The sequence below is a fragment of the Aulonocara sp. 'chitande type north' Nkhata Bay genome, linkage group LG5, assembly GCF_057382095.1.
Source record: "Aulonocara sp. 'chitande type north' Nkhata Bay isolate Kocher_YH1m ecotype deep benthic linkage group LG5, A_spYH_male_GT1.1, whole genome shotgun sequence".
NCBI classification, from domain to species: domain Eukaryota; kingdom Metazoa; phylum Chordata; class Actinopteri; order Cichliformes; family Cichlidae; genus Aulonocara; species Aulonocara sp. 'chitande type north' Nkhata Bay.
The window spans coordinates 5751795-5775509 of record NC_141348.1 but is presented as its reverse complement, the minus strand read 5'-3'; the positions used below and the strand labels follow the sequence as shown (position 1 = coordinate 5775509).

General features: G+C 42.4%; 1 protein-coding gene and 1 non-coding gene across 8 annotated transcripts in view; one reads left to right on the top strand and one right to left on the bottom strand.

Moving 5' to 3' along the window:
- LOC147329773 (receptor-type tyrosine-protein phosphatase gamma-like) overlaps nt 1–23715 on the bottom strand; it is a 407188-nt gene that overhangs the window by 303242 nt on the left and 80231 nt on the right. The gene's annotated exons all lie outside the window — the stretch shown is intronic.
- Nucleotides 12074–12146, top strand: trnar-ccu (transfer RNA arginine (anticodon CCU)). The gene has a single exon. It is a non-coding gene; the product is annotated as a tRNA-Arg (tRNA).

Genomic DNA, 23715 nt, shown 5'->3' with positions numbered 1-23715 from the left:
CAACATTTCCACCAGATGTTGCCATCAAGCCAAATATTGACGTCATACAAACAAATCAGAACATATAAGTATACAAGTTAAACCACAATAAATAAAGTGAAATGACACAGGGAATAAGTATTGAATACATGGAGATAACAAGGGGCAAAATGACATAGAAAGCCAGGAGATCACCTGAAATCTGTCAGTATTGATAGAGAAATCCTGTCCCCTATCAGTACTAATTGATATCAGCTGCTTTAGTCCTAATTGATGGCCTATAAAGGCTCCTCATTACCCAGAAGGCACACAGGAAAGACTTCATGATGGGTAAAAGCAAAGAACTCTCTCAAGATCTTCGTAATCTTATCGTTGAAAAGCATTTTGATGGGAATGGTTATAGGTGCATTTCCAGAATGCTGAATGTTCCTGTGAGCACTGTGGGGGCCATTATCCGGAAATGGAAAGTGCATCAGTTCACCATAAACCTGCCACGATCAGGTGCTCCACGCAAGATCCCTGTCCGAGGAGTCCAAAGAATAATCAGGAGGGTTCTCCAAGAGCCAAGAACCACTCGGACAGAACTTCAGGAAGACCTTGCATCAGCAGGTACTGTTGTTTCAAAGAAAACTATAAGCAATGCACTGAACCGCCATGGCATCCATGCACGCTCACCACGCAAGACTCCATTGCTGAACAAAAAGCATGTCAAGGCTCGGTTAAAATTTGCGCAACAGCATTTGGAGAAGCCTGTGGATTATTGGACGACTATAGTATGGTCAGATGAAAGCAAAATTGAACTTTTTGGCAGTCATTCTACACACCATGTTTGGAGAAGAAATGGCACTGCTCACCACCCCAAGAACACCATACCAACAGTCAAGTTTGGGGGTGGAAGCATCATGGTTTGGGGCTGCTTTTCAGCAAGGGGTACTGGCAGACTTCATATTATTGAAGGCAGGATGAATGGAGAGATGTACCGGGACATTCTGGATAAAAATCTGCTGCCATCTACCAGGAAGCTAAAAATGAAAAGAGGGTGGACATTTCAGCAAGACAATGATCCCAAACACAAGGCCAAGGAAACAATGAAGTGGTTTCAAAGAAAGAAAATCAAGTTGCTTGAATGGCCCAGTCAATCACCTGACCTAAATCCCATAGAAAATCTATGGAGAGAACTGAAGATTAAAGTTCATAAAAGAGGCCCAAGGAACCTTCAAGATTTAAAGACCGTTTGTGTGGAAGAATGGGCCAGAATCACTCCTGAGCAATGCAGACGACTGGTCTATCCATACAAGAGGCGTCTAGAAGCTGTAATCACCAACAAAGGCTTTTCTACAAAGTATTGAATAAAGTGTGTTCAATACTTATTCCCTGTGTCATTTCACTTTATTTATTATGGTTTAACTTGTATACTTATATGTTCTGATTTGATTGTATGACGTCAATATTTGGCTTGATGGCAACATCTGGTGGAAATGTTGTGTCAATGGTCCACTTGGAAATCCCCTTACTGATAAAAATGCTGATGTGTCAAATACTTATTTTCCCCGCTGTATAAAGGAGAATGCAATGTTGTTTATTTGTAAACGAAAATACTCAAAGATTTTGAGCAGAAAACTCATGCACAGTGTCTGTGTGGACATAAGAGATGCTGCTAACAATAAGGTGAACCTTGAGAAGTATACGGACAGACCTGCCATCACAGGGAATGGGCAGAGTTGGGCTGCAACTTCAACTTCAAAGACTGCCTGTACGTGTGTGAGTGAGGCAATTCCAGGAAGTCCTTTTTTGTTGGCCCGTCAGATCAGATTCAATGAAATCTTCTAAATGTCTCTTGCATGAATTTGTACACGTTCTGGCTAAACTCAGTGCGAAAGCTTTGGCATCTGTGAAACGTCTGTTTCATTGTTACAGACATCAGCTTTTTCAAAAAGCTCAAGCACCTGGTGAGTCGTGAAACAATTTACCGTAATATGGTGACCAGTGTTGGTCAAGTTACTTAAAAATAGTAATTAGTTACTAATTGCTGATTACTTCTCCAAAAAAGTAATCCTGTTACTTTACTTAGTTTCAAAAGTAATTAGTTACTTTATTACTTAGTTACATGATACACAACCTGAATATGTAATAAAGCAATAGACCTTTCAGCCCAATTCTATTTTTTCTGTAAAATCCATCATATAAAATGGTCGCCTTGAGGCGACTTTTGTTGTGATTTGGCGCTATATAAATAAAATTGAATCAAATTGGAAAAGTCTCTTTTTGAAACTTTATGCACATTGCATTACGCAAAAATTTTATTATATGCAACAGTCTTTTGACTAATTTTGGAAAGCCCCGGGGCTTGAGAAAACACGGAAGGAAAGGCGGCGTGCATTAGCGTGTTTCAGTTTCAAGTTTTATTGTCATGTACAGTAAACAGTGTAGCCACATTTATCCATGATGAAATTCTTTGGCTCGTGCTCCTCAGCTTTACATGAGCATATAGAGAGTGTGCAGTTATATTGAGAAGAAAATAACAGAAAGGAGCAGTGGTAGTAATAAAATAATAATAATAATAATAACAACAATAAAAAGGAGAGGAAAAAATATTAGAGAATTTAGTTGGTATTTACATTTAAGACAAGTTGGTATTTATAAGTTTGTGCAAGAGTATCTGCAGGTTGTACAAAGTTGTGCAATGAGCATTTAAGTTGCATTTGTTGAAGTGACAGTGTGCAGAGTCCTGTAATTGTAGTGGTGTGTATGGAATTCAAAAGCGTGATGGCTTGTGGGAAAAACTGTCCCTGTGTCTGGTAGTGCAGGTCTAGATGCTACTGAACCGCCTGCCAGACGGCAGGAGTGTGAAAAGTGTGTGGCCGGGATCAGAGAGGATCCGCTACCTCATGCAGCGCTGTCTGTAGAGATCCTGCATGGCTGCCAGTTGAGTCCTGGTGATGCGCTGCGCTGATCTCACCACCCTCTGCCAGAGCATTACAGCTGCCGTACTGAGTGGTGATGCAGCCAGTCAGAATACTTTCAATGGTGCATTGATAGAAGTTTGTAAGTATTCTGGAGTTCATGCCGAATCTTCTCAGGCACTGCAGGAAGAAGAGCCGCTGTCTTGCTGCTTTTGTCATGACACCAACATGGTGTGACCAGCTCAGATCCTCGCTGATACCCAGGAATCTGAAGCAGCTGACTCTCTCCACCTCTGCTCCTTTGATGTGGATGGAGGTGTGGCCTCCTCTCTGCAGTCTCCTGTAATCCACGATGAGCTCCTTGGTTTTTCTGACATTAAGCACCAGGTTGTTGTCGCGGCACAGTGATGTCAGGACCTTCACCTCTGCCCTGCATGCCGTCTCATCTCCATTAGAAATGCAGCCGATGATGGGGGTGTCGTCTGCAAATTTGATGATGGTGTTGTAGCTGTGTGTTGCTGTACAGTCGTGGGTGAACAGGGTGTACAGCAGGGGGCTGAGCACACATCCCTGGGGGGCACCTGTGCTTGTAAGGAAACTTCGGAGGAAGAATCGTGTTCCTCTGCCTTCAACATCCAATTTCTTAGGAACAAAACGGATGAATTACAAGGGAACATGCTTCATCTACGGCAGGGGTCCCCAATCCCAGTCCACGAGGGCCGGTGTCCCTGCAGGTTTTAGATGTGTCCTTGATCCATCACAGCTGATTTAAATGGATAAATTACCTTCTCAACATGTCTTGAAGTTCTCCAGAGGCCTGGTAATAAACTAATCATGTGATTCAGGTGTGTTGACCCAGGGTGAGATCTAAAACCCCAGGGACACCGGCCCTCGTGGACTGGGATTGGGGACCCCTGATCTACGGGAATGCAGGGAGGCTTGCCTGATGGCGCTTACTGAGACGTTGCTGACCGATATGGACAGTGACACTTCACTGCGAATCAGCGGCTTTGGGACCCCTGTCAGATTGGATTAGAACTGGAGTAACACGCAAATCTCACGGAGGAGGGGTATGTTTGTATATCAACCAGGGCTGGTGTAATAATTTTACTGTGCGGGAGCGGTTGTGTCTTCCCGACATCGAGCTCCTTTCAGTATCTGTCAGGCCTTTTACTTACCGAGGGAATTCCCTCAATTTTTTGTCACTGTTGTTTACATTCATCCTAAAGCAGACGTTAAAGTTGCTGCCGACGCCACAATCTGCAAACTCTCTCCAGATGCTCCTAATTTTACTCTTGGTGATTTTAACAATTGTAATCTTAAGAAATCACTGAACAATTTCTTTCAATATGTCATTTGTCCTTCAAGGCATAATAAAACGCTGGATTTGTGTTATGGACCAATTAAGGGGGCATACAAGTCTGTGGCCGGACCTGCGCTAGGTTCTTCAGATCACAATGTTGTTCACCTCCTCCCTGCCTACAGATCTGTGATTAGGAGGGAGAAGGCCTGTGTGAATCAGACTAATGTCTGGACAGAAGACCGTTGTGTTGCCTTTCAGGGGTGTTTTGATTGCACTGACTGGTCCGTGTTTCAAGAGAGCACTTCTGATTTGGATGAACTCACTGATGTGGTGTGTAGCTACATCTCTTTTTGCAAAGACTCGGTGGTTCCAGTCAGAGAATTTAAGACTTTCCCCAATAACAAACTGTGGCTGTCTATAGATATTAAGGATCTGATTCTTAAAGGGAAAATTGCTTTTAACGAGGGAGACGTTCCCACTATGAGAATATTGAGGAAGGAGGTGAGGGCTGCAATAAAGATCGCCAAGATGAGGTATAGAAATAAGATTGAGGCTGAACTCAGGAGTAACAACTTCAAAAGAGCTTGGCTGGTGTGAAAACAATGGCAGGGCTACAGACTTAAGGTAAAAGTAATATTACTCTAGAGCGGTTTACTAGGGGTGCAACGATACACAAAATTCACGGTTCGGTTCGATACTTTGGTGTCACGGTTCGCTATTTTTTCGATACAAAAAAAAATGTTCATGCCTTTTTAATTTGTCATTTATTAAAATTATAAATATATATTTTAACTCAAAAGTACAGTTTTTAAATTTAACCCTAACCCTTGTGCGTGTTTTTTATTTTGACAGCGAATGCGCACCTGCGGACCACTTATGTGCACCCCTGGTTATTTAGCTCATCATATCGCAGCCACAGAAATTATTTTGTCCATGAAACCATAAAGCTGCACTTTCTTTTTGCCTTATAGTCTCATTTGTCATAACTTCTCCGTTTTGTGGTAAGCTTTTCTTTGGCTGTCACTTCTTCACCCTGACCTGTCTTATTTGGCTCAGCAGAACTAAAATATATATCCTGCTGCTTTTACACACGGACTCACATAAGCTCAGCGATTCTCTGCGCGATCAACCTCTCACATGTTTAAGCTGCGGGAGATTTCACTTGTCATGTTTGCATAGTAAGCTAACGATTAATAAGACGATGTCAGAGGAATTGGTGCACAAATTATCATCACTCACAGATCAGTGCTGTCGCTCTCTATACACAGTTCGCACGATTGCAAAGTGAAAGCAAAAAAACAAGCGCAAATTCAAACGCGATTTCAATATGTCACATATTGACAGTGGCTCACCGATGCCAATGACATAATTACCCAGCTACATTTCTGAAAGAATGCAAAAGCATTGACATATATTTTTCCTACAATAGCCCGACAGGCAGGGCAGAGATAGATTTTGGTAGCCCGACTGGAAAGATCGCTAGCTCCGGGACGTCGGGCTAGCGATTTTGCGAGCCCTGTATCTGATTGAGGAATCACTCATCTTTGGAAAAGAGAGTTTATTACAGAGAAATGTCTCTTTCCAAAATAAAAGCTATACTATCCGCTTCTTCTGGGCTATATTCTCAGCAGCATAAGGAGAATCATGTGATAACAGCTGTCTAAATGACTCGGCTAAAGTTAGTAGCATGCTTGTTGTTTTTGTCTTTGCACTAGGATGATGTCGGCGTAAATGTGCAGTCATATTCGTTGTGTTCCCACTAGTGCTTTCAGGTTAATCTCGTTGAAATGACCTTAACGCCACAACACGGCAAATCTCCGTTAACGAGCTACCGCCGATCGCCCCGTGCATGGGGCTAGACGGCCAACACGTTAACGAGCTAACTGCGCTAACACACTAGTTCCCACCCATGTAATTGAGCATAGCATGGCACATCCAACATACTGTTTTACTTTAGTGCATGACTCGCTTACCTTCAGGGTCATACGTCACATGAAAACCAAAATAGTTCCAAACGCCAGATCTGAATGAGGGTGGGGGAGGTCCATGTTGCAAGGAGAGCTTAACTTCTGTCTTGCTAGCTTGCCCTGCGCTCTTCCTTCTGACTATGCTGTCTGTGTTGAGCGCTCAGTGGATCTGCGCTCGACAGTGCAGCCTAGGCGGAGTAGTCGAACGCAGATTCACTGAGCGCACAACACAGACAGCATCGTCAGAAGGAAAGTTGATAAAATAAATTACAAATTTTGTATTGTTCGATACATATGCGTACCGAACCGAAAGCACTGTATTGAACGGTTCAATATCGATACGAATATCGTTGCACCCCTACGGTTTACCTCTGTCAAACATCTGGCAGACAGTCTTAACAGTTTTTACCTGCGTTTTGAGAATCTCGACTGTTCTAGGCAGACCAGCACACTGAGGGAAAAGACTATCTGTCATGGTCCTGCGGCCATGACTCAGTGACTTTGTGTTTGTGTTCCTTATTGTTATTATTCTCTTTATTATTCTTGGGCTGTTTTGGGATGGTTTGTGTTTTGGGATTTTAGATACTGGGTTTTGGGTTTGTGCTCCCTCTGTTGGTCCCTGGTGTTAGTGTTCCCCTGTCTCGTCAGGTTAATCAGGTCCAGCTGTGTCTCCCACCTGTGTGTGATTTCCCAGTGTCTCTTTGTGTACTTTAGTGTGTGTTTTCCTCTGCTCCTCGTCGCGTCGTCTGTGTTCATACCTGGTGTAATCCCCTGCGTGCTCTCCCTGCTGTTCTCCCTTCATGCTCAGGTTTGCTATTTCTTTGTGTAGTTTCTCCCAGTTAGTTCATCCTCAGTTCTGTTTTACCATCCCCACTTTATATTTGATATTATCAATAAATCACCCTCACACCTGAATAAGTGCTGCGTTTTGAGTCCTCCTTCCACTCTCCACACGGCCGCTGCCCCGGACCGTGACACTATCACTCCCCATTTATTTTATATTAATGAGAGGGGGGTAGCTAATCTCTTTAGACACACTAAAAGCAAGAGTCCTGGACCTGACAATGTCTGTGGACAGGTACTGAGAACTTGTGCTGATCAGTTGAGTGGGATTTTTCATCACATTTTCTCACTTTCTTTAGAGCTACAGACTGTACCTAAGATTTGGAAACATGCTGTCATTGTTCCTGTTGCTAAGGGCAGTTCTCCTAAGGCACTGAATGATTTTAGGCCTGTGGCTCTGACTTCTTTAGTGATGAAGTCATTTGAGAAGATAATTAAAAAGGAGATTTTAATGCATGTTGAACACCATCTTGACCCCTTCCAATTCACCTGTAGAGCAGGGAGAGGTGTGGAGGATGCTGTTGTCTCACTCCTGCATCTCTTGTATAAGCATCTTGAGGCCGCCCACACCCATGCAAGATTATTATTTGCTGACTTTCCATCGGTATTCAATACAATTCAACCCTCTTACTTGCTGACAGGCTTTACAATCATTTTAAGCTTGACACTAGTCTGGTCGGCTGGGTGACAGACTTTCTGATCAATAGGTCACAATGTGTGAGGGTGAGTCATGTGATTCCTGATGTGCTCTCCTCCTCTACTTGATCACGACACAGTGATCGTCAGTCACTGACTGACTCGTCCCCCAGATGATGTGGATTAGTGTGATCAGTCCTTCCTTTCACTAAATGTTTCAAAAACTAAAAACATGATTATTGATTTTAGGAAGTCATGTTATAGCTCATCACCTACTATCATTCAAACTGCTGAAATCGGGATTGCTGAGAGTTACAAATATCTAGGTGTCCTGCTTCATGCCCTGGAGGACGGGGCTGTGGCCCCCCCACACCCTCTAGCAGATCATTACATGAAGGAACCTTTTAAAAAACAAAAAACAAGCGCGTCCATGCTCACAGGTGTACACACGGGTGATCACACCCACAAACTACACCCTTTTTGGCTCCTACCTCAAAGCACACTGTGTTCTGTTGATCTTATGTGCTGCACAATAATGTTTAACATTTAGTATTTACTGTCATATTCCCATATATCATTGTGATGTTGTTTATTCTATTACTCTTGTTCTCTTCTGCTTGTTTTCTTTTTTCTTTCTCAACAGGTGATCCAGGTGATTGATATATGCATTTTTTTTTCTCTGCCCGTTCTGTTGGTTTTTGTCTTTTGCCCTTCTCCCCCGTCCCTCTTCTCAGCTGTTTCTCTTTCCCTCTTTCTTTCTCCCCTTCTTTCCCCCAGTCAAGTCTGTCCCGTATTCAGTAAGTGAAAATAAAATAAACAATAAAAGGTGAATCAAATGGACCATTACGGCAAGGCTGGGATGGTCAGTTTGGTAAAGTAAATCCGTTGGGCATCTTTCTTTGCCTTTAGACAACAATTCTGATGGCAAAAGAGCCAAACGGGACAGGCAAAAAAAATAAAAATAAAATAAAATATCTAGGTGTGGTACTTGATCATAAACTGTTTTGAATCTCATGCTGATGCCACTATTAAAAAAGTTCAACCAAGACTGTTCATTTTAAGGAAAATGAAATCTTTTAATGTCTCATCTGAGATGTTGTCGTTGTTTTATAGACGTTTTATCGAATCTGTGATGTCTTTTTGTATCGCTGCCTGGTTTGGTAACCTGACAGTGAAGAATAAGAATCAGTTGGGTCTTTTGAAAAAACTGCTAGCAAAATTTCAGGGAGCTGGCAAGATGGACTTTTGGCCATTTACAATAAAAATGTGCTTAGAAAGGCTCATTCTATTGTTAATTGTTGGAACCATCCACTTCACAGTGAGTTTGAGTTGGTACAGTGAGTAACTCTGAGGAAGACCAAAAGACTCCAGGTGTCTTTTATCCCTACTGCATCCTGTCTCCTAAATGGCATATAACCGTTCTGGGATTTTCTATTACTATTATTGTCATTTTATATTATTGTTTTGCTTACTTTTATCCTGTTGCTAAACTAATTTCCCTTTTGGGACAATAAAGAATTTGATTTGAATTGAATTGAATGTCATGTGACACTCCCACAAACAAAATCACAGTTTAGTAACACAGCAACTCAGTGTGCTTACTGGAAAGTAACAGTATCTAATTACTTTATTTTTGCAATAGTAATCCCTTACTTTACTCATTACTTGAAAAAACTAATCAGATTACGCGTTATTGCCCATCTCTGATGGTGAAATACTGTGCAAATATACACCAGTACAAATGCACACCCACATTTGTACTGGTGCATAGCAGATGTATTTGAGCTGGATACCCGGAACCTTATTTTTTCCTCTATCACACTGCCTCAGCTCACAGTGCCAGAAGTCAATAAAGCTCAAAAGAACAGGCACTTTGGCCCAGCCTCTGTGTCCAAGTACACAAAAGTTCCTCTTCAGAAGAAAAATAGACAACACTGGTTCCTGTCATACATCACAAGGGGCATTTAGGGGAATTGCAGAGTGTTTCCTCAAGCTTAATTAAAATGCACAGCCCCTTCCTGTGCTCCTGTATTTAACCTTGACTTGCTCACTTCTCACTTGGCTTGATAAAAAGAATATCAGGGTGCTCAAACGTGCAGGGAAGTACACACACAGACGCAGACAATGTATGTATGCTAGGACCATCCAAGCCAGGCCTTACAGTGGCCATAAGTTCATTAGCATCCCTTACATCTGCCTCTAATACTCTCAGTGCTTAAGAACATTCACCAGCACACAAACATACACGCACATGTGTGTGTGTGTGTCTGTGCATGAAGCTGATTTGTTGTAGAAGCTGGCATCCTGCAGCCTGCTGGTGACACTCTGGGTGTTTATGTGTGAGACGGGGGGTAAACACAGAGTTATTTGTTGCACAAGCCAAATTTATAACACAATGACACAAAGCAATAACATGATTGCAACACAACTCAAAATACTGATTGCAATCAAATATGCAATTCATTAAAAATGACTCTCCGACGATTTATGGTTAGATTTATGGTTTCAAAGGTCATCCTTAGAAAGACAAAGAAAGACAGAAAGAAAGTCCTTTAACAAACGCATTTATTCAAATCACAATTCAATAATGCAAACACTCACAAAGTCAAAGGAAAAGTCACAAAAACACCACACACTTCGATGAACGTGTAGTTATCAAAACAAATACAATAATAATAATAATAATAATAATAATAATAATAATAATAATACTCTACAAATGCAAAACAAGTGCACCATCCTTCCTCAATGAACATAAAAATTTCGAATACACCACAAATCTGTAAACATCTGTAGATTACAAGTAACTCTATAAAAAGCATGCTCCACTTTCAATCTCGATGCGACTAACCCCTTAAAACTAAGTGCTGCATCATTCCTACCCTGTCGAAGCACTTTATTCTTCCTTGTTTTCCAAATTGCTAACTCAGCCATTCCAAGAAGGAAATTAATTAAGACATGAGTCTTCTTTTTCAAAGCTCTGTACTTAAGACTAAAAACAAAAACAGCCATAGAAAAACGCTCACCGAGGGCTTCAACCCATTCCTGCAATAAACTAAACAGGCTTTTTAACCTCACACAGGACAAAAACAAGTGTTCCAGCGACTCCTGTTTTTCACAAAAAAAAAAAAAAGCACCCCTTGTAGTCGGGTCAAAGTGAGCTCTGTGTCTGTTCATAGCTATCAATCCATGTATAATCCTACACTGGAGGTCACCAACCTGTTTCTCAACAGGTGGGTTATACAGGACCCTCCATCTGCCCTTCGGGGCAAGGTCTGAATCAAAAATCTGTGTCCACCTTGACTCCCTGACCCCTGCTAGAGAGCACAAGTTCAGCACCTGGACACAACTTTGATACAAGTGCTTCTTCCCACATGAACTGAGAATACCCAACAGTTCAGCAGTCCATTCTCCTCATGCCAGCCATCAAAAGCTGATGCAGCTGAAAGTACTGGAAATACGTACTCATATTCATTATGCCACTGGTCCGCTAGATCGCAGTTTTCAGCAAATACTTTCAGTGACACGGGTAAGGACTCCCAGACCTCTTCCAGGATCCTCTTTAAGATTCTGGTGGACTTAATGTTAGTGAGATCGAATATCCTTCCTATCGATAGTCTTGCGAGGTGACCCAGTTTCAAAATCCCAGCTTGAATGAACTTGGTCCTTATTGTAGGTAATGACAGCAAACAATCCCATACAAAAAAGTCATTGTGAAACAATGGTTCCTCAAAAAGCCACAGGCCAGGTCTAGGTCAGGATCACAGAAAATCATCAGCGTTTTCCAAGCATCCAACACTGAATGATAAAAAGGTGGTAAACCCATCATATCAAGCTCTGCTGTTTTAAGCAAAAACAGATGCTTATCCAGTCCAGGATATCCAGCTTTCTGGAGAAGCAGCCGAGCCAAGAGAAGCCATCAGTAGCTACGTCCATAAAGCATCTTAACTCATTCACTGCCATTGACGTCTATAGCCGTCAATTGCAGTGAATGAGTCAATGGGTTTAACTCATTCACTGCCAATGGCTGGCAGTGAATGAGTTAAGAGTGATTTGTAACCTGAAGGCAGTGGTCATGATAGCCATTATATCCACAAGTCCTTGACCTCCCTCTGACATGGGAAGAAAGAGAACAGATGCAGATAATGAAACTAGATTCAGTGATCCGAATCGTTGGAATTCTCTGGTCTTCATGTGGTTTGTCTCAACAGACAATACAAATGCCACTATATAAAGTGAAGCAATAAGCACAGCGTGTTGGCTGTCCAGAGTTCTGGACAGTCAGTTGCCCAGAGTGTGTACAGAGTGTAATTTATTTTCTCAGCATTTCTCAAATGTTTTTAAATACAGCTTCATCTTTGAACTAAAACTCAGCTTGAAACCATGGCTTTCACTTGAACACCCAAAACAACCTCCAAAGAAAGGAAGACAAGCACTCATCAGCCCTGGTGGCCTAATGGATAAGGCACTGGCCTCCTAAGCCAGGGATTGTGGATTCGAGTCCCATTTAGGGTGCAGTCCAGCAGCGGAAGCATGCTGGGCGCATAACCAAGAGGTCGATAGATCGAAACCATCCTCTGCTATGTTTTTTGGATGGCCAGATTCTCTGAACTGTGTCCAATAACAGATGACAGTCAGGACCAGGGGCCCGTTCTTTGTACCTCGCTAAGTAGGTTAGCTGGATTTGATTGTTGACGATTTCGTGTGATCTTGGATCGTTCGGTTCCCCGAAGCTCATCCGGGACTTGCTGCCATAGCAACAGAGCCGTAAGCGTAAACCTGCTCGGGAGCAGGTTTACTTTATGTAAACAGGATTAGATCGCGGCCACGCAGGTATGTCTGCTTCATTTATACGAAAGCAACAGCGATATTCCACCACTGTTTCACCATAAATAAATAACATCAATGTAACTAAAGATAATGCAGCACTTGATCCATTTATTGATTTCATACAGATACATACAGGTCATTTCCTAAAAAAGGGAAATGTACTATTAACATTCTATTACATGTATGTGATTATTACAGATGTAATTCATATTTCAGAGTAGTAATTGGAAATTACTTCGTGTAATCAAGATGGGAGACCACGGCTATAAAAGCGAAGGTGGATTTGGGAAGTCTGTCGCAGTCATATCCTGTCCGTATACGCGAGCAGCCCATTGCGGAAGGTGCAAGATTGATAAGGAGAGTTTCCAGAATTCAGCGTATATTGCGGGACAGACAGGATCCTTTAGCTCAGCGCGACAGTGTGCTCATTGAGAGATGTCGATATTCCCGTGAGGGTATTATTTACTTAACCAACTTGTTGACGAGGGGGTGCAGGACCACCACCTGTCTTTTTTTTTGCTCTGCCCTTTTCTTGGTTGCTGTTATAAACAAACAGATTATTCCAGGGTCTCTTTCCAAGAGACGAAAAGCAATATAAGTGATAAATATTACCATTCTGTAGAATATTCTTATATTTCACTTTTACTTGTTCCCATGTTCTAGTGGGTCCTGTTGTGGCTCTAATGTGTAAGGGGATATAATATAACATAATATAATATAATGTAATATAATATTGGATAATATAGTGTAATATAATAAATTTACCCTACCGCCTACTGGTGTTGGCCAGAGGGGCCGATGGCGCGATATGGCAGCCTGGCTTCTGTCAGTCTGCCCCAGGGCAGCTGTGGCTACACCTGTAGCTGCCTCCACCAGTGTGTGAATCACTTTTTGGCACAACAGTGGCATTGTAAAGCGCTTTGGGTGCCTTGGAAAGCGCTATATCAATCCACTCCATTATTATTGTTATTATTAAATTACTTACGAGTTTAATTTGTCAGCAACTTTCTGCCAGCCCTCTCTCCTTCCTTTTGCAGCCTTTGCAGTGTTCCCTTGCGTTCTGATTAAACTCTGAAACTCCTGAAATCCCTCACTCAAGAGTTCTTGCTCTGCTGCCGAAAAATACCGAGCGCTCTCCTTCGACATTTTCGCCGACCAATCAGAGGGTTGCCGATCAATGTTTCTACTATCGATGCGTAGCCCCTTTTACGACACCCAGTGATCTCACATTACTTCATCCAGCTGTACTGATCGTCAACAGCAGGTGTGTTCGGGGAACCGGATTAGCGAGCTCATGGTTAGCGCGATGGTTTGGTCTTGGATGTGTCATTTGATCTTGGATGTAGTAAGCGACGTACGAAGAACGGGCCCCTGCTCCCCAAAAACATAGACCATGAACCCTGTAGTACAAGCGCCGAGTGAGTCAGTCGAATACTATAACGGCCCCCGATCACCGAGGGCGACTCCCTATCTGTACGTAGCAAAGCACAGAGGCTTCCAACTCCAGTCCTCGAGAGCTACTTTTCTTTAGCTTTTAGATGCATCCTTGCTGGAACACAGCTGAATCAAATGAATGGCGGGTTATCAGGCCTTTGCCAAACTTGATGCCATGCTGAAAAGGTAATTCAAGCATTTGATTCAGCTGTGTTTGAGCACATCACATGTGCTCCTTCTACTCCCCCTCTTTTAATGGAACTAGATTCAGTGATTAAAATTGTTGGTACTCTCTGGTATTTTTTTTTATTTTTTTGTACATCTGTCTATATATTTCTCATAACAAACATAGTATATATATTTTGAGCTCTATTTTGGTTTCCTGTGTTTTATTCACACACTCAGGCTCCATAGTCGAAACTACTTCTGATTGCTCATTTTCTATGAAGCTGCAGTCAGGCGCCTGGTCCTTTACCGGGTTACAATGTGGTTTCACAAGTGTCAACAGACAACATAAATGGCCCCAAATAAAGCCAATGCTGCCCAGACCAGAAAAAATCCACAATGAAACACTGAACATCTTTAACCAGCCTAGCAGGTGGAACCAACACCACAAGCTTGTGCCACAGGGACGAGGCAAACAGATTACTGGCATTCGGAGCCCTACGCCTATATCACAGCTGGGGTAGCAACCATGTCCAATTAGACAACTTTGACTTAACTTCTTCCCATATGCCCTCCCACTTCTTTTTCTGAAATTTTTCATTACCTATAAAAAGTCCCAGTGTCTTAATACCATTCCTTCCTCAGCAGAAATTTCCTGGCAGGGTTGGACTGTTCTCTATGCATCATTTACCCACCAATAAGGCCTCGCTTTTGTCCCAGTTAACTTTGGCCAAAAAAGCCTTTTCATACATAGTTAAACTTTCACTCAGTTCATTCACATCATGTTGATTACTAATAAAGATATTAACATCATCAGCATAAGCAGAAACAACTACCGAAGAACTGTGACCCATACCCGGTAGGGTAAGACCTTTTAATTTTGCTCTCAATCTAAATAAAAGAGGTTCAGTTGCTAAACAATACAGCTGACCTGAAATGGGACAACCCTGCCTAATGAACTGATACAGGGTTACTCAACCCACCTGCCACCTTCACTACACAACTAGCATAGGCATAAAGTAATTTCACCCAAGAAAGAAAAACATTTCCCACACCAAATGCTTGCAAGGTTGAAAAAAGAAAAGTATGATCTACAAGATCAAAAACCTTCTCCTGATCAATAGAGATAATCCCCACGTTTAGGTCATACTGTATGTCTCACAGACAGCAAAAACATCTCTCATAAGAAATAAGTTGTCTAACATAGATCTGTCTGGAACACAGTATGACTGATCCACTGGAAATGGGGAGGTCAATAAAATTTTTCAGTCTATTGGATAACACCTTTGAAAGAATGTTATAGTCTGTACATAAAAGAGTCACTGGTCTCCAGATTTTGTAACAAGGCAAGGTCCCCCTTTATAGGCAGCAGAGAGAGTACGCCCTGCTGGAAGTGTACCCCTAACAAAGGAATCATTAAATACATCCAGAAGATCGTTCCCCAATTCATTCCAGAAATGTTTAAAAACCATCTATTCCTGGAGATCTCCCAGATGCCATCTGTGTAACCGCCAGTGTAAGCTCCTCCAATGTCAAGTCCGTGTTTAGTTTCCTGATCCTCTGAAGTAAGTTGAGGAAGCCCTTGAAGAAGTTCTGCTACCACTGCTTCATAACAGGTATCTTTCGAAAAGAGATTATCATAAAACTCCATTGCAAGTCTTCTCATCTCAGCTGGATCTGTTGTAACTTGGTCGTTTGGCAGACGAAGGCAGACCATCTGCCTCTCCCGTGCGACTTGACTTCTCCAAATTAAAAAAGAATGTTGTTGGTGCATCCATGTCCCTAAGCTTTGTAAACCGAGCACAAATTAGAGCCCCTTTAACCCTCTCCTGAAGAAGAATACGTAACTCCATCCTTTTCTGATACAATAAATCCTGCTGATTATTCTGACTAACAGAAACACACTCCAAGTCTGTTATTTCCTGTTCCAGTTGCCAAATCACCCTCCTAATGTTGTCAGTGGATTTACACTGTATAAGTATATTGCTGGCAGAAACTCCTGATTTTAGCTTTCCCTACCTCCCACCACCAAATCAGAGATTGAAACTCATGCTTCTTTGATCTCCAGAAAGCCCAAAACAATTTAAAATTTTCACAAAAATTAAACAGTTTAGTGTTAAAATGCCAAAAAGATATCTGTGTCCCTGTAAAAGTAAGAACCAAATCCATTAAAATCATGTGGTGATCTGTAAACCCACAATTCACGACATGAGTGCTACAAGATCTGGAACTGGACCTTGATTCCCCGCCTCTGAACCCGCCCTGAACACACACCTGTGGCTCATTCACACTGATCCTGGCAGACTACTTAAGATGGCAAGAGAGGCTGCTTCCTCGCTGGATTGTCACATTACCTAGCGTCAGCCTAGCCTTTGGAAGTATTCCTTGTGATCACCTAGAGTTTCCTCCTAACATTGTTTTTCTCTGTGTACAGGACTTCTAGATTCCCTGCCCATCTTCCCTGCCGTCTGGATTTCTGTGGATGTGTGTGAGTGAGCGTGAGCATTTTGGAGTGGACATTCAGAGTGAGTTGTGGATTAAGTTGAAGATGTACCCCGCCTTGGACCTTCCCCTCGGACCCACTCCACCCCCTGGAGCCCCGTGTTATCTGTCTCAACTGTATATATGTAGATATTCTCACTTGGCGCCACACTGTAAATAAACCCTCACCTTCTCTCTAAACTTCAGTCCTGCGAGTGAGTCCTCTGCCTAATAATCTGTGACAGTTTGATTTATATTCAAAGAGGCCACCTTTAGATTTTCCATATTCAGAGAAGGTAGAAAAGCAGCGAAGAAGAAAAAGTATATAAGAAACACAGAGTGATGGCTGACCATCTTGCGATTAATAAAGATTTTACTTTTTCCTCAAATGAGTTTTACCCGCTTTTTTCCCCTGTCTTAAATTAGTAACATGGTTACTTAAACGATATCACTTCTTCTCGTCCAGGAGATCCACACCAACAACTTTCTGTATTGTCGTCACAAACTGAATAAACTTGTCAACGTCAGGAAAATAGTCCGTTACCTTCTCTCGTGCTCTCGGCGAAGGCAGTCGCACTTTTCTCCTCTCCTCCTCTCCCTTAGCTTCCCTGCTTAGCCTCTTATGTCCTTGTCTAGTCTTGTGTTTTTTGTATTACTTTTCCCTGGAACACTCTCTCACAGTCTGTTCTCTAAAACCTAAAAGAGGAATTATGGATTTGATCAACTGGTCCCTAAATGCAATTGACACCCTTTTCTCAACGAGAAGTCTGGGCTCAGGTGAGCCTGACTGCTGAAGATATCTACCTATTCAGAACCATGATAACAGGGTTATTGCTGATTGAGGCTGGCTTGGCCCTGGCTTATCGAAGAATTAAGAAAGCAGAACCGGCTGTTCAAACCCCCACAAGGCTGCCTGCTGGGATTGAAACAATGGGACGAGGCGTGAGTTTCTCAAAAGGGGCTCATTGAGTGCAGCACAGATAAGATCTTGGAGAAGCTTACGGCTGCCGTGAATACTCAGAACAAGACCTCTGAGTGCAAACTCGATCACATCTTGGAGAAGCTCACTGCGCTCGTGAGTTCTCAGAATCGGCTCTTTGAGCACAAGAATGACAACATCATGGAACGTAAGTTTGGATAACATCATGGAGAAGCTCACGGCTCTTGTTAAGGTTCACATAATTGAGGAAGGAGAGTACAAACAACCAGGTCCAGAAGATCTTGGTCAAACAACTGATTTTAATGAATACACGCATGGGAAGACCATTCTGTATGCAGACCGGAATTGATCTTCGACTTAATCAAAGCATACACAGATTTTTATACCATCAGGGTTTGAATTAATGACGCCCCTTCATACGTCACAGACAGAATATATACATACGTCAAATCAAAACCACAATGACTTTTAACACAGTTTAAAGGAACGTTGTCTTCTATCTTCATGGCCGGTACATCCTGTCACTGCCGGATGCTCTCTTGTCATCTTGACACCTCAGCAGCAGTTCTGCGACAAACTGCTCTTTTGCAACCCCAAGAAAAACATGATTAAACTTCCACCTATAAATGATTCTCTCTAACTGAGTGTGTGTGTGTGTGTGTGTGTGTGTGTGTGTGTGTGTGTGTGTGTGTGTGTGTGTGTGTGTGTCGTCCTCAAATGCTCTCTCATCTCACCCGTTGCACTTCTGACCTTTTACCAGACCAGAGGCTCATCCTTATGTGTAATAACCTAACTGAAACTACATGTACTATGTTGAATAAATGTTTTAATCAAGAACCTCTACTAAGAGCTTAGTAAAATAATATAAAAGTATAACAGACAATTTGAATAAGCTAGTAATTCAAATAGCCTCGTCTAACCTGCTCAGAATAACTTAGACTCTGCTTTCACTTCTGCAAACTCTCTGGAACTTCCTGTCAACTGCAACTTAGTCTTTCTGAAAGACACACACACTGTTTAAACCTCTGAATGCAATATCAATGCTGCAGATTATATTAGTAATGCAATGGTAATGATGATGATTATTTACCAATAGCAGTAAAATAATTTCCCTGCTCCACACTCTCCAACGGGAGATTGAGAGACCAGTGTTGGACTGTTGGAACAGCTTTGAAATTCATATGAGTTGTTTGCGCTAAAGTAAAAACCACCATCACTTCTTGCGGAGACCCCTTCGGCGCCAGCTGCGGTCTCAAGGCTGGAGCTGAACAACAACACCCTGATAATGACTGTGTTTAGACTGTTCTTCCCATTCTATGCAAGGCCACCTGGGTTGGCTGGAAGACTGTTTACTTAGCCTGGCAGGGAGGAGGACACTGTCTCAGCTGAACTCTGGACACACACACACACGCACACAGACATATATACACATGCAGATGTACACTCATCCCCCCTCCCCCTCCAAATGCTCTCGACGCTTATTCCCCTCTGATACTGACAGTGGATCAAGGAGGGGACACATCCGGACCAGCGCAGGTCCGGATGTGTCTACATTGGCTGTCTCTCACCCTTTACCCACCCCTGTTGCTTGTCATGTGTTTCTTTGGTGTATTAAGAGTTTTTTCATGTGCTGAGGTGCTTTTTTCTGTTTTCAAACTGATCTCCCTGTTGGAGCTCAGTCTGGGGGGAGTTATTTTTTTCTCCTTATCTTTCCTCATGTTGTGCTTTTTCCATGTTATACCCCTCTGACCGGAAGGGTAAGATGGCGCTGGTACGGCTGGCAGCCTTAACCCAATTTCCCTTGGGATGAATAAAGTATGATCAATCAATCAATCAATCAATCAATCAAACTGATCTCCCATAACTGTCGTCCAAGAATGAGTTAATTTCTTCTAAAGAGTACAAATTTTCAGTTTGGGAAACACTTTCTGCAACAGAGAAACAATCAGAATCCGATTCATAATCGCACTCCATGTTTGCCACACTGTCACCATGGCAACCAACCTGCATCGTAGATTCTCCCTCTACCTTTCTCCCCAATCCAACCTGTTCAGTTTCTTCCACAGTCTCACAATCATCTTGTGAGTTTTCCTGACTCATTTGGGACCCCATTATAGCCACTGAAACTAGCCCGCCTTTGCTGTCAGTACTCTTGCTGACAGGGACTAGAAAGAGAGAGCAGATTTCTCCTGTTTTGGCTTCCCTTCATTGGCTTCCTGTTAAATCCAAAATTGAATTCAAAATCCTGCTCCTCACATACAAGGTCTTAAATAATCAGGCCCCATCTTATCTTAATGACCTTGTAGTACCATATCACCCTATTAGAGCACTTCGCTCTCACACTGCAGGCCTACTTGTTGTTCCTAGAGTATTTAAAAGTAGAATGGGAGGCAGAGCCTTCAGTTTTCAGGCCCCTCTTCTGTGGAACCAGCTTCCAGTTTGGATTCGGGAGACAGACACTATCTCTACTTTCAAGATTAGGCTTCAAACTTTCCTTTTTGCTAAAGCATATAGTTAGGGCTGGACCAGGTGACCCTGAATCCTCCCTTAGTTATGCTGCAATAGACATAGGCTGCCGGGGGATTCCCATGATGCATTGAGTTTTTCCTTTCCAGTCACCTTTCTCACTCACTATGTATTAACAGACCTCTCTGCATTGAATCATATCTGTTATTAACCTCTGTCTCTCTTCCACAGCATGTCTTTTATCCTGTCTTCCTTCTCTCACCCCAACCAATCACAGCAGATGGCCCCGCCCCTCCCTGAGCCTGGTTCTGCTGGAGGTTTCTTCCTGTTAAAAGGGAGTTTTTCTTTCCCACTGTTGCCAAAGTGCTTGCTCATAGGGGGTCATATGATTGTTGGGTTTTTCTATGTATCTATGAAGCGCCTTGAGGCGACTTATGTTGTGATTTGGCGCTATATAAATAAAATTGAATTGAATTGAATTGAATTGCCACTAGGCTGAGGCAAACCCTCCAACTCAGAGCTACAAGTGCCAGCTGACGTCTGTTGCACCTCCAACCCCGGCCCTCAACTCCACTTTCTTCACAACAGACTCACCGACAGACTCACTGGCACCCACCACCAAAAACCAACATTCACAGACTCGTCATTTTACCTCTCACCTGGCAAAGCAAGAAGGTCAGAACACACAGATTAAAAAAACATTCAAACAAATTCCCCACTTGCCCATGCAGGAAGCCTGTGGGTTTGAGTTTCCTGCAATCTTTCCTGTATCTTTTCTCTTCTGGAGAGAGGTCTTGGATCTTGTTTTTTGTTGCTTCATCCTTCACATCTTCTCGAGTTCCTCCCTCAGCCCTTGGTACTTCTCAAGCTTCTCATGTTACTTTTTTGTGAAGACGGTCACTATGGCTGTCTTCCTCTGCTTGTCCACCACTACTACACAGGATCTTAGCTCGGTTACTCCTAACCAACCTAGGGGCTGTGTACAATTTTGATCTTGAGACTTCTAGGTCACAGTCAGATGTTCAGAACAGGCTCTGTGGATCTTGTGCTTAGAGCTTTTTCCTGTGCTGCGATGATTAGTGCCTCTGTGGTGGGATTTCTGCATGTCACACACTTCTTCCAACTGCTGGTATGACATACCATGCAGAGACCTGTTCTTCTTCTTCCTCTTTTTTCTTGGGTTTCTGCTTTAAGCACGCGGTCAGCTGTGGCCATCTTCCTGATGTAGTCATGGATGTTTATTGTCTCATCCTGGACAGTGGTTCTGACACTCACCAGTCCTTGGCCTCCTTCCTTCAGCTTAGCATACAGCCTCAGGGTGCTGGATTTGGGGAGAAACCCTCCATGCATGGTAAGGAGCTTCCTTGTCTTGATGTTGGTGGCTTCTATCTCTTCCTTTGGCCAACTTATTATCCCAGCAGGGTATCTGATCACCGGCATGGCATAGGTGTTGATCACCCTGATCTTGCTTTTCCCATTTAGCTGACTCCTCAGGACTTGCCTTTCCTTCTGCAGGTATTTAATGGTTGTGGCTTTCCTAACGACCTCTTCATGGTTCCCATTTGCCTATGGTTAAATGCCTGCTTTAATTAGGCAAAAATTACTGTGCAGTCACTCAGTAGTAGAGCAGGGCGATATGGCCAAAAATATTTATCACGATATATATTTAAAAATTTGCGATAACGATATAACTGACGATATAATTGATGCAAGACAAAATACAACTCCACAACATTACTAGCGCAAAAAGACAACCTTCCATTTATTTTCACTAAAACAAGAAGCTGGTTTTTATGTACATTAAATCTTTATAAAAATGTAACAGTGCAAATGCAAATTCCTTGCTGAAAGTTTAACCAAAAGGCATTTCCAGTAGAAATGGGCTGACATATCCTGAGCATAACCATGTATAATATCCACTGAAGTTAAAAAGAGGTGCTGTGCAACATTAAACTGCAGTGTGCAGTACGTATTTTTCGGACCATAAGGTGCACGGGATTATAAGGCACATTAAGCGAAACAAAGCAGTCAGATAAATCAAACTTTATTAAACTCATTCTTCTTGCATCCTCCACTTCTGTACCATTGATTCATTAATGTTGAATTCTCTAGCAGCTGCTCTATTCCCATGTTGTTGCAGTATATTAATGACTAACCTCGTATTGTGGATGGATTATCTCAGTTGTTCTGACTGAAGTTTGGTCCGTTTACAGCATCCTGCCATGCGATTGCATTTGTCTCTAACCATGAGGAACCTTAACGTTAACTTTTATAAGTGGAAAAGTGTTAGTGTTCGTCCTCCAGCTTCACTGTTTATGTTATGCTAACATAGCTGTGTCGCTAGCGATCACGTAGCACATAATTATATACCAGCTAGCCCAACTTCAGTAACCCTACAAACGTCACTGCTGTTTAGTTTCCTGTCTTCATTTATGTTGGAAGTGAAAGCAGAGCTGTACGTTTGAATTTTCTCAGAAATCTCTCAGTCAGAACATGCAATATCATGTTTAGGTAACTAGCGAAACTAGCGAGCTAACTTCCGCTAGCTTCCTGCTAACTTCTAACTCCTTAAATGTAATAAATTTTGTTTTCATGGATGCCTGGAAGTTAAACTTCATAGTTACACCTGGTAAAGCAGCAATGCTGATCGTTTTATTAAAGATGAAAGAATTTAGACAGTTTTTAACTCTAAGTGATGCTGCAGTGTTCGTTTGAACTCAGGGATACGGAGTTTAGGACCCAGATTACTCCCAGATTTAAGAGCATCTTAGTCCGACAATAACGACGGCCGCTTGCATGTTCTGCAAAAAAATGTGCTTTGTCGTGTATCTGACGGACAAAAACCAAACCAGTTCCACATCACTGAAGTTGCACCATTTGTACAAACCAATTCTGGTTCATCTGTTTCACTCAACAATCGGCCATGTGCGTATGAAAACAAAGGCACTGCGCATGCGCATTTTACTCATATTCTATCGCGATATTTCATTTTCCTATCGTTGCCTAACATTATACCGGTATTACCGTGAACGGTATAATATGGCCCAGCCCTTCTCAGTAGCCATTGTTAGATCAAACAACCCAGTTCAGCCTTGCACTAGTGCAAATGTGGCTTAATTGAAAGTCAACTTTAACTGTCAGATTTTTAATCTCAGTATGCTTTGAAAAGGAAATCAGCCTATAGTTGTGTTGGCCTGACACACTTTTCTTGGCCCTGCTGCTGCAATGCACGCAACTGTATACTGGAAAAGTACTACAACTTATTTTTGGAGATATATGGTATACCCTCCCACCATCAGGTAAAAGGACCCAGAGGATCAGGGCCTCCTCTGCAAAGTGCTTCATCAACTTCTTCCCACAAGCTATGAGAATCGTACATACCTTACAAACAACTATCATTCCCCTGTCAGCTTTAACACATAGGTCAACTCAACCTTCATTTCCTTAAGTCTGCATGGATGTGACATAGACCGCACTGAAGAGACTCTATTCCTTAAGGAAATCATCTCGATACCCAACATCTAGGTTGACAGCGAAACAACTAGTAGCTCAGTGTTTCAACAATTGGAAGAAGAAACTGGTATCACAACTGTAGATCAACAAGGTACAACACAAATGCTACTGCAAGGCGGAAAAGGACAACAAGTCAGACAGCAGTGATCAGTGAGATGCTTGACTACAGCCACAAGGAGCAGCACCCTCCATGAGAAGGAGACTAAAGGGTATAATCAAGGTAGGACGGAGGGAAGTTTGCCAACTATTGAATCT